This window comes from Carassius gibelio, chromosome B1 (genome assembly GCF_023724105.1).
Source record: "Carassius gibelio isolate Cgi1373 ecotype wild population from Czech Republic chromosome B1, carGib1.2-hapl.c, whole genome shotgun sequence".
Classification (NCBI taxonomy): domain Eukaryota; kingdom Metazoa; phylum Chordata; class Actinopteri; order Cypriniformes; family Cyprinidae; genus Carassius; species Carassius gibelio.
The window spans coordinates 36,059,235-36,071,886 of NC_068396.1; the positions used below are offsets into that span (position 1 = coordinate 36,059,235).

Genomic DNA, 12,652 nt, shown 5'->3' on the forward strand with positions numbered 1-12,652 from the left:
TCAGAAATGGTGTGGGTGACATCTGGGCCAGATCTGGCCCTGTTTTGTCTGACAGAAGTCAGCCACAACTGTACCAGATCCATGCCGCATCTCACAAATGGCATGGGCGACACCTGGCCCAGATGTCAACCATGCCATTTCTGAGATGTGGCCCAGATCCGTCCCAGTTGTGGCTGACTTCTGGGTTAGATATGGCCCATATTTACCCTTTCTAGACACAAAAGAATATGTAATTCATCCAGAATAAAGAAAACACTCATGTAGTCTAAACTGCTTTATTAAAATATAAAAATTAGACAAATAAATATACATACATGAATACAACTGCATGTATAGATATAAAACAAATACATTTACATTATTACAAAATAAAAAATACAGATAAATATTTATAAATATAGTTAAATACACATTAAAATTACATTTACATTTAGCAGACACTTTTATCCAAAGCAACTTACAAATGAGGACAATGGAAGCAATCAAAATCAACAAAGGAGCAATGATATACAGGTGCTGGTCATATAATTAGAATATCATCAAAAAGTTGATTTATTTCACTAATTCCATTCAAAAAGTGAAACTTGTATATTATATTTATTCATTACACACAGACTGATATATTTCAAATGTTTATTTCTTTTAATTTTGACGTTTATAACTGACAGCTAAGGAGAATCCCAAATTCAGACGCGGCAGAGATGAGTGAGTATGAGAAACATTCAGATACACAGGCTGATTCAGTCTTCTGAATTGGGAGGAGCGAACATGCATTATGAACTTCTTTCAAATTAGAATCTGTTGGGGAGATAAAATGTGCAAGATAACGTATATGTACTAATAAAAACATCAAACAAAAAAAATGTATCTTTTACTCTCCAGTACTGAAAGCAGAACTGATAAGGGAGCCCTTGATACTAGCCGCATTTCCACTGTGGGGCCAGTGCGAGCCAGGGCTTAAAGCGGGCCGGGAGGGGCTCATAGCCCCGGGCCAGTAGCACCGAGGCCAGAATAGCGCAGGGTTTCCACAGTGGAGCTTGAAGCACCGCTGCACGTCACTAAAACACGCCCTTTACACGCCTCTCAGAACAACGTCATGCAAAATTAATCACACATAAACACACTTATTTCTATTTTATTTATTTTTAACGCTTATGAAAATAGCCTGCTTATTCAGTCGAGTCTGTTTCTGTTTATTAGCCACAGTATAGCTGTCATATTTATAATGAATGATAATATCTCTATTTTTATAAAAGCTCCCGAACAAAAAAAACATTATTAGGCTATATTGTTTTATGATAGGCAACGTGAGAAAAACTCTCGAGACGAGGCTTGTGACAGATAATATAAGTTACTTAATAAATACACGATTGTGATAGAGAATAAGAAGCTGACGTATTTCTTCAAGCGGTCTTATTTTACCATGTTTACTATGGTAATATGTTTAGCGTGCATATCTTTTTCATCGCTTATACATATTCCTGCCCTGTATGGTGATTATAATCCACATTGGATCAAGTTATTTCAAACACTCGCTGCTGACTGAAAGAGAGTTTTGTTTAAAAAAGTGTTTAATGCTGGTGTTAAAGCTGTTATCTTTCTGAAATGAACCTCAGCGCAGACTCTCTATTTTTATAAAAGCTCCCAAACAAAAATCATTATTATATTTTGATGATATGCAACGTGGAGCTAAACTCTTGAAACCAGACGACAGATAAAATGTTACTTTATAAATACACAATTGTGATAGAGAATAAGAAGCTTACGTCTGATTTCTCCAAGCAGTCATATTTAACATGTTTACTATGGTAACGTTAATGTTTAGCGTGCATAGTCTTTTACATCGCTTATAAATATTTCTGCCTTGTTTAGTGATTATAATCCACATCGGATCAAGTTATTTCAAACACTTGCTGCTAACTAAGAGTGAGTTTTGAGCTTAACTTATTTTAAAACGTCTTTAATGCTGGTGTTTAAGCTGTTATCTTTCTGAAATGATCTGCGCTGACGCTCTCTAGACACGGAGAAACTCCGCCTTTGTTCATAACCCCTCCTCTAGCCCCAGCTGGCCCGCTTTGGCCCAAGGTTTTCGTCGGGCCAAAAAACCCTGGCCGTTGGCCCCGAGGAAGCCCCGGCGAGGCACGATCAAGCCCCGGAAGTGACTGTGGAAACGCGACTGGCCCTGGCACGCACTAGCACGCCTGGTCCTAGCTCGCCAGTGGAAACACGGCTACTGTGACACAGCTCTTTCAAATTAACATTACCTTTTTTGCAGTGGCGGTAGTTTGTATGTCCATCTATAGTTGCCATCTTCTAAGGTCTTTTGAGTACTGGTATCATCTGAAGTCCTCACAAGTCCTGCAAGTCCTGTGCTGTGCAGTTTCTAATAACCCTGGGATGGACATTTGCAGAAACAGGAAGGCAAAGGGAGAAAGAATAGCATAGCTGCTGTTCATATCATTTCAGGCAATGTGCACTTTTTACTATTTCATCAATGGAGTACATTGAGTACTATTTTTAATCTAGTATGTTTAAACTGGAATAATGTTTCTAGATCCCTTAATAAACATATTATTTGTTGTCTGTTTTTGGGGAACGGACACAGTCTCTATAGAATGGACTGCATATGCCAGAGTAACATTTAATACATTTTAATAAAATTTAACTGGGAGGAACATCATAACTGTAATTTACACAACCATTTAAAGAGTTTGGGGTCTGTAAGATATTTTATGCCTTTATAAAAAATCTCTTATGCTCACCACGGCTCCATTTATTGAATCAAATTACAGTAAAATAGTAACACTGTGACTATTACAATACAAAACAACTCTTTTCTATGTGAATATTATGTTAAAATGTCATTTATTCCTTTGATCAAAGCTGAATTTTCAGCATCATTACTCCAGTCTTCAGTGTCACATCTTCAGAAATCATTCTAATATGATGATTTACTGCTCAAGGAACATTTCTGATTATGATCAATGTTAAAATACAGATGTGCTGAAATTGTTTTTTGTTGGATTCATTGTTACATAGACTCTAAACATTTTAATGTTAGTGTTACATGCATCAAATTGTTCAAAATCATCTGTTTCAACTAGTGTTCCTGTAGCTCAACTGGTAGAGCACTGTGCAAGCAAGCGCAAGATTCCCCGGGAACACATGATATGTAAAAATTGATAGCCTGAATGCACTGTAAGTCGCTTTGGATAAAAGCGTCTGCATAAATAAATGCAGGTCTTTTGAACTTTGTATTCATCTGTGAATCCTGAAAAATAAAATGCATCACGGTTTCCACACAAAAAATGAAGCAGCACAACTGTTTCAACGCTGATAATAAGTTTCTTGAGCAGCAAATAAGCATTTCTGAGGGATCCATGTGACACTGAAGACTGGAGGAATGATGCTGAAAATACAGCTGCACAGCTGCACATCACAGGAATAAATTAGTTTATAATGTATTCACATAGAAAACAGCTATTTTAAATTGTAATAATATTTCACAATATTACTCTTTTTACATATTTTAATCAAATAATTACTACAGAGGTGAGCAGAAGATAATCATTACAAATTGTATCAACTTCAAGCTTTTGAACACTAGTGTACTGTATATTTGAGGTTTGGCTTACTGTACTAGTCTTGTGGTCAATAGCATCTTGGAGATGTTGTCTTACAGTGTGTTCACTTCAGGCCATCAGCACTGAAGAATCTAGGAACAAAACAAGCAATTTGACACAGAGCCAACAATATTTAGTCTGCAGTTCCAGGTTTATTAGATGGAAACAAGCTAGAGCAGGTGAGATGCAAAAAATAAATAAATAAAATAACAGATTCATTGCGATATATGTTGTGAAAAAAATGCATATCAGATTACTTAACCTTTTCAGCGCTTCCTACATCTCTGTCAGCAGCTCCCTTCAGAAATATTGAAATCTTGGACACTCCCTTCTGTTGTAGAAGGATTATTTTGTTATTCTTGAAATCGCAGAACAGTTTTATGTTTACCATAAAAGATCAAAACAACTTTAGTTTTCTGCCAATTTTCGCGCTCCTTGATAACGTGACGTCATCGATAAACAGTAAAGTGTAAATTTTAAGGTTAAATAAATTAAGCAATTTCCAATCATCCATTGAAAGATTACCAACAAAACAGTAAAAAGCTATCATCTACAGATGAAGATTTGATTAAAAGCCCAAACTTTCATAAATAAGAGCACAATAAAGTTATCATACCTGACGATACGTCGTCTGAAAACGGAAGAAATGCTAACGGACTTTTTCGAAGACATTAAACCATTCCTATAAAGTAAATAAACAACAGAAGCGAGTCAAATACAAGTAAGAGAAGTGTCAACAACAGTTATAAGTAATATTTGTGTGATTTTATGGACTTAACTCACCTGAAAACAGTGAAATCAGCGAGAAACGGGGTGTTTCCTCGTGACATTTGCAGTGTTGCGCTCCGTTTCCATGGCAACTCCATCCGGTCCGCGCGCACGCCCATGAAAGCACGTCACGAATTAAAAGTCACACGCTTACGTCACATAAATAAACATATGAATAAACATATGCCCCTTATTTTTTTCTGTAAGAGGGGGCGCGGCCATTTGTAAATTTAATGTGTCTGGCTTTCGGTGTCATTCCAGCTATATTAGCTGTACAAACAGCTTGTTTTGCTGTTTACTGTTGCAAACTGCTGTATTATCATGTTATTTTTAATGTATTGTCTTAATTATGAACGTACTGGTTTGTAGTGCAAACAGTTTTACCGTTTACTGCACTTTGTTCTTCTTGTTATTTCCCTATAACCATGACCATAAGTCTCACACATTCACATACAATTTCTTGGTGGATAGAATTAGATCACTACATAATTCAAAATGTCATTCAATTATGATATTGCTAATTTAAAATTCATTTTGTAGTTCTATAGCCCAGTGCAAAATGCCAGGCCTGCACATAATAGTGGGACAAAGTGGCACTTTTATAGTTTAAGATTTTGTATTGTTGCTTTTACGAACACTCATATATATGTGTGTGTGTGTGTGTGCGTGTGTGTGTGTGTAAAAGGTGCATCTTGAAGAAATGTGAATATCATGAAAAAGTAAAAAAAATTTTTACTTTTTTTTATTAAAAAGTGAAATTTTTATATATTCTACAGATTCATAATTTTTTTTTTGATGATTAGAGCTTAATTTAATGAATGTAATTATTTCATTTAAAAGTTAAAAAGGAGTTAAACAAATATTATTTAATTATTTAAAATGATTTTTAAAGAAACTTTGTCCTGTGGTGTGACAGTACAGGTGTCACAATGGAGGACTTTTTTTTTTTTATCACACCAAAGGACGTTTCAGCCTTTTCTGTCAATTAATGACCTTGCTATTCCAAGCTAACCTGTCATTAGTGGCAAGCAAGACACATTTGCAAAATTTTCTAGGATTATGTAGCTTAACATGCACTTTTTAATTAAAAATATATATAATTTAGGGGTGTCATATTAATGCACAACAAAGCGTAAAACATTTGTAGTGGTTCCGAAAAAGTTCAAAGGACATGGTGTCACACCAGAGGACATGGTACAAAAATGTAAAAAAAAATCGAATAACATTGCAGCTTCATAACAGGTCCGTGTAGGTCAAATAAATGTGTGTATGTATTTATATTATGTGTCCTGAAATATTATGGGCGTCCAGTACTAAAAATAGTTTTAGAACCACTGACTGGTAAAGTAAGGTGATCTGCCAGGACGTGTCTTCAGAAAATGGCACATCTGGTCACCTGGTATAGGCCATATCTGGCCCACATACAACAAGCCAGAACTCAACCTAAAACCGGTTTGTCACACACGGGCCAGATCTGGCCCACACACAGCAAACCACGACTCAAATTAAAGCCGGTTTGTCGCACATGGGCCAGATCTGGCCCACACACAGCAAGCCACGACTCAAATTAAAGCCGGTTTGTCGCACACGGGCCAGATCTGGCCCACACACAGCAAGCCACGACTCAAATTAAAACCGGTTTGTCGCACACGGGCCAGATCTGGCCCACACACAGCAAGCCACAACTCAAATTAAAGCCGGTTTGTCGCACACGGGCCAGATCTGGCCCACACACAGCAAGCCACGACTCAAATTAAAGCCGGTTTGTCGCACACGGGCCAGATCTGGCCCACACACAGCAAGCCACGACTCAAACTAAAGCCGGTTTGTCGCACACGGGCCAGATCTGGCCCACACACAGCAAGCCACGACTCAAATTAAAGCCGGTTTGTCGCACACGGGCCAGATCTGGCCCACACACAGCAAGCCACGACTCAAATTAAAGCCGGTTTGTCGCACACGGGCCAGATCTGGCCCACACACAGCAAGCCACGACACAAACTAAAGCTGGTTTGTCACACACGGGCCAGATCTGGCCCACACACAGCAAGCCACGACTCAAACTAAAACCGGCTTGATGTGTGTGGGCCAGAGATGGCCCATATAACCTCTGCCGTTGCCAGAACTGAGCCAGATGTGCCATAGTTGGCCCAGATGAGGCCCGGATATGTATGCTATCTGGGTTGGATGAAGGGCAATCTGGCGAAACGTAAGTTCATTTAATAACAAATACATCGCAATGGATTATGTTTAGTAAGTGGATCATGGTTTCTGCGCTGATGACACCTAATTTATTTACTTTATATCTTCAAGACTTAAATCCTCATATGCACATTATTGCTGTTACTGTATTTAGGTGTTGTTGCAAAACTCAAATGTAAACTTTTCATGATTATGAGGTTTTAACTGACTAAAGTTATGATTACTGACTTTATATATTTGAATGTTTGATAGACGTGACGCCATTACGTCATCGCCAATGACGTCATTACGTCGAGCGTGAAAGAACCGATGAACCGGTTTTTTCAACCGGTTTATTGAATCGAACCGTCCGAAAGAACTGGTTCGCGGAAAAGAATCGAACTTCCCATCACTAGTTCATAGTTCGAGTCTATCGGGTTTTTGACTCGTTCCTCAATCACGTGACAGCCCAATACGTTAAACCCAATGCAGCATGAGCCGGAAAGAGAATTGATTAGTTCATCTCATGAGTCTTCGGGTCGAGTCGTTCCTTAATCACGTGACAGACCCATACGCTAAAACCATAGACACTGACAGTAAAAGAATGCAGATAATTGAATAGTTCATCTTTCGGTTCTTCTGGTTTTTCGTTCTTTTGTACTGTGTGACAACATTGGCTAGAGTAATTAGTTCATTTACAACTTTCCTTACAAAATGGGTGCGTAGTACTTATTTATTATTAGTATTATTTACTCTTACAGTAACGTGATGCATTTCTGGTTTCAAATTGTTGTTTTTAATTTCTGTCATGGTGGTACTTTTCCATAACACTGAATGTGGAAATAAAGAGTTGGTTATGCTTAAAATGTTGATCTTTTTTTCTGTCTGTTTGTTTGTTTTTGTTTAGTTGTGCAGTTATTAAATCAGATTGTCTGTGTAAACCATACTTTTGTAACATATGACACTTTATAAACATTAAAAACACTGTACATACGTTTGAATAGTTGTTTATTGTTTATTACAGAAAAGCTTTGTAACAAAGAGGACAACTATTCCAAAATAAATTAAAATAATAAAAATGTAAATAATTAAAAATGAAATTAAAATTAAAAGATAATAAAGCCACAGGGTCTAATAACCTTAACAAATGAACTTTAAAAGTACAATATAAAAAAAAGAAAAACTAAATATTGCACAACAAGCTATTCCCAAAATAATTTTAAACCATTTGAATAAAAAATAAATGAAAATTAAGAGATACTAAAGCTACGGAGCCTTATAACAATAACAAATTACCTTTTAGAATCACAACAACAAAAATATTGCACAACAAGCTAGTCTTTTTCTAAGTAAATAAAAATAAATAAGCTTTAAAATAAATAACACACTGTGGCTATATTTTTAGGACTTGCTTTAAGGCATGTTTACATTATAAAAAAAAAAAACAAGCTCCCTGACCTTGGATGGGCTGAGTCTGTGAGTTCTTCTGTCTGAGATAATCTGCCCAGTTTTAGAAAAAAAAATTCAGATGGCACGGATGTGGCCACAATGCAAAGTCTTGTCTTTGTGACTTCAGAAAGGCTCTGGTGAACATCTCCTCCACCAGGCCAGAGGGTCTGATGTGTGGGGTAAGAGTGGCTCTGCAAGGTTGGCCATCATAGCATCTGAGGTCTTAGAAGAGGTAGCAGAAGGCCTCAAGCTTGCTACCCTCTCGTCAAAGTCTTCCCAAAACATGGCCCCTGCACTGGCAGTGCACCAGGATCTGAAACTCCTCACTCTGAGCTGGGTTAAAACTGTTAAAGCTGAAGTTATCATAACCTTAATGTCTTTAACATTTGTCTTTAACATTAATAATTCAAATTCAAAATGTTATTTGCTTTTAATGTATGTCATCATGTCCTTTTTTGAGCAATCTTCTTATACATATATCACACCAATATGTCAAGTCCTAGGAAAAGCAATTATTATACCAGCAAACTCAAAATTGGAGTAAAAATGAACAAACTAGTCTATAAATACTTTTTATTGTAAGCTTGGATTATTATATTATTATATAGCCTAGTGTTTATTTACCGATAGACAGTCAAGAAGACAAATTAATCAAAATGTTATTTATAACAGGGTTTTATTTATTTATAAAATAATAACAAACCACAGATCCTCAACAAACAGTAACAAAAACACGGTGACAGAAATGTCAGAAATAGCGCATGGGGCTGTCACGTGATTAAGGAACGAGTCAAACTCGACCCGAAAGACTCATGAGATGAACTAATCAATTCTCTTTCCGGCTCAAGACCGCGTTAGTTTTGCTTATGGGGCTGTCACGTGATTAAGGAACGAGTCAAACTCGACCCGAAAGACTCGTGAGATGAACTAATCAATTCTCTTTCCGGCTCAAGACCGCGTTAGTTTTGCGTATGGGGCTGTCACGTGATTAAGGAATGACTTAAACCCGAAGACTTCTTGTCAGATGAGAGGTGAGATGAGCTGATGTGTGTGGGCCAAGCTGGCGTAGTGATAAGGCGTTTTTCTTGAGTGGAGGTACGGCAACGTGTTTTCTTGCAAAAATTATGTATGTAGTGCATATTTTCCCCCAATTATAAATTGAATAATTTATGGATTCGTTACAATAACATAGAAAGACGATTTGAACATACAAAACAGAACTTTATCGCTGTCGTCGAACAATTCTGAAAAATTAGCTTGCAAAAGGTCTGCTAGCAAAATGTCGGTCAAAAAGCAGATGTCTGCGCTGGAAGGGATGGAAGTGGACCACGCTAAAGAAAAGCGAAAAATTGAGGAAACTCATTCATACGCCTGTAAAGTTGGAGGAAGATGTGAATCTTCTCCTAGTACACCAAGTAATTACCCCTGCACCGAAAAAAACAAAAAATGTCGACCCAGCCGCGGCTTCAGAGCCAAGCTTAATGGAAGTCCAGAACAACATTATTCAGATTCTTTCAGAAAAAAATCAATAACCGAGCTGACCACCTGGAAATAATGATAAAGAACAACTCCAAAGAAATTGAGAGCATCTGCGAAAGTTTAAACTCGATTCATTCTGATGTTATGGGTCTGAAAAATGAAAATGAAAGAATGAAAAAAGAAAATATGGAAATGAAGAAAAAAGCTGCAGAACTGGAACGGCGGATGAACGACCAGGAACGATACAGCCGTAGGTGGTGCCTGCGACTTCATGGGGTGGCTGAAAACTCCTCGGAAAAGGTGAAGGAGAGAGTGAAGGAGATCTGCAGAGCTGTGGTCCCAGAGGAGCAGAGGAACGAAGTGACGGCGGCGTTGGACATCGTACACCGACTCGGCCGACTCAGAGCCGCGGAGGATCAGCGGGGGAATCCACGGCCGATCATCATCAGATTTATTTCAAGAACGGCGAGGGATCTCATTTGGAAACACGCCAGGCAGAGTCCCTTTCTGCAAACTCGAGGCTTACACTTCAAGGAGGATCTCACAGCCGCAGACAAGGAAGCAAGGAGTCGATTGTGGCCCGCGGTGGACCAAGCCAGAAAAGAAGGCAAAGCCGCTTATTTCAGCGGGGCAAGAGCGTTCATCGATGGCAGAGAAATACGTCCAACTTAGATGTAGTCTATAACAGGTAGTTCGTTTTGAAAATGTTTACATTTTGTTTATAAAGTTTTTCAGCTTTATCTTTTGTCGTGATAAAGAAAAGCTTTACGGGGACTTTAGAGTTTGATAAATAATTCCAGAGTGTAATATGTCTATTTAACCCAAATGTGAAAATAGGATGGTTTATGCAAAAGTTCAATTTAGTTATGCAAGAAACCTATAGCTAGAAAACACTAAAGTTAAACAAGTACTTTTGTCTTTTTTTTCTGGATGTCTCTTTGTGTTTGTTCTGTCAATGCCAGAGGTCTAAGAGATTTACTTAGAAGGAAAGCTTTTTTTTTGTACTGCAGTGCTAAAAATGCAGACTTTTATTTTACTCAAGAAACTCATGCATGTGCAGCAGATGAATCTTTTTGGAAGAACCAATGGGGGAGTGAAATATGGTTTTCGAATGGAGATAATCGATCAGCAGGCGTGGCTATTTTAAAAGGAAACTTTAAGGGGCAAATTCTACATAGTGAAAAAGACGTTTCAGGAAGATTAATTATTTTAGTATGTGAATTGGAACAGAAACAATTTATAATGGTTAATATTTATGCCACCAATGACAAAATTAGAAATCAGACTCTCTTTAAAAATGTGGAGGCAAGAATTTGTCAACTTAATTTAAAATTTTCAGAAGATAAGGTCTTATGGGGAGGTGATTTTAATACAGTTTTTGATGATAACTTGGATAGATGGCCTCCAAAACCTGCAAACATAAATTGTGAACTTAGAAATACATGTTTGCGTCTAGGACTTATGGATATTTGGCGTGAAAGGAACAAATCACAGAGAATGTATACTTGGAGCAATAGAAGTCTGTCTTTGCAGTCACGCATAGATTTTTGGCTCATTTCCAATGACCTTGAAGATAAGGTCAAAGATGTGATGATAGAACCAGCCATATTAACTGACCATAAACTTATACTTATTAAAATTTACTTGAGCAATTGTTTTTCTCAGAATAATACTTCCAGTTACTGGAAACTTAACAACTCATTACTTAACAACTTAGATTTTAAACTAGAAATTAGTAGGATCATTGAAAAATTTTGGAAACAAGCCTGTAATTCTGGTAACTATGGACAAAATTGGGAACTAACAAAATTTGAAATTCGCAAGATGGCTATTAAAAAAGGGAAGTATTTAGCAAAGCAAAAAAGAGAAAATGAATCACAAGTCATTAAAGCAATATTAAATTTACAAATAAAATCTAACGGTAATCTTAATGAACATGAGAAAGAAAATCTGATTTTATTACAAAGTAAACTAGACGATATATACATAGAAAAAACTAAAGGTGCCTTTGTGAGATCCAGATGTAAATGGATTGAAAAAGGAGAGAAAAATACAAAGTACTTTTTTGGATTAGAAAGGAGAAATGCTGAATATAATACAATAAGTAATTTGTCAGTCAATGGAAGTATTACCTATAATCATAAATTAATCTCAAAACATGTTTCTAGCTTTTATAAGGATTTATACTCATCTGCTTCCACAGGTTCTGGCATAGATTCTTTTTTAAATAACATCTCCACAAATGCTAAGAAAATAAATGAAGAATTTAGAGAGATTTGTGATGGAAGAATTTCCTTACCTGAACTGGTGGAATGTGTTAAACTTTTAAAAGACAATAAAACTCCCGGGAATGATGGCTTGACGGGAGAATTTTATAAACTATTTAATGATAAACTCTCTCCTTTCCTGCTGTCTGTGTTTGAAGAAGCCATTGAAAAAGGTGAACTTCCTCCGACTATGAAACAGGGCGTGATTACTTTAATTCCTAAACCAAATAAGAATAAATTACACATTGAAAACTGTAGACCTATTAGTTTACTTAACAATGATGCAAAGTTATTTGCTTTAATTTTTGCAAAAAGACTTAAACATAGCCTGAATCAAATTATAGATGAAGAACAATCTGGCTTTATGCCCAAAAGACACATAAGCAATAACATACGTTTAATTTTAGACATGATAGATTACAGTGACCTCCTTCCGAATGATAGCTTCATACTATTCATTGACTTTTATAAAGCTTTTGACACCATCGAGCATAACTTTATATTAAAATCTATTTCCTTTTTTGGTTTTGGTAAATATTTTCATAAGGCAATTCAAACCTTATATAATGGATGTTCTAGTTCTGTTAAACTGAAAACAGGCACATCAGAAAGATTTAGTATATCACGTGGTATTAGACAAGGCTGCCCGGTGTCTCCATTTTTGTTTCTCTTAGTTGCTCAAACAATGGCTACCCACGTAAAAATGTCTCCCTTTTCAGGAATTAATGCTGTTGGTAAAAAGTTTAAAATATGCCAACTTGCAGATGACACAGCCATCTTTTTAAGTGACCGAAACCAAATTGGGACTGCAGTAAATAGTATAAAAAAATTTAGTGATGTATCAGGATTGGTAATGAACATTAATAAATCAGTTTTGTTCCCCCT

At 36.7% G+C, this 12,652-nt stretch overlaps 1 long non-coding RNA gene across 1 annotated transcript; it reads right to left on the reverse strand.

Annotated features, from left to right (window-relative positions):
• Window positions 1-1,715: 1,715 nt before the first annotated feature.
• LOC127949332 (uncharacterized) lies at window positions 1,716-4,867 on the reverse strand. The gene is made up of 3 exons (XR_008152287.1): window positions 4,240-4,867; window positions 3,636-3,954; window positions 1,716-2,392 (listed from the first exon to the last, which is right to left on the reverse strand). It is a non-coding gene; the product is annotated as an uncharacterized LOC127949332 (long non-coding RNA).
• Window positions 4,868-12,652: the final 7,785 nt, after the last annotated feature.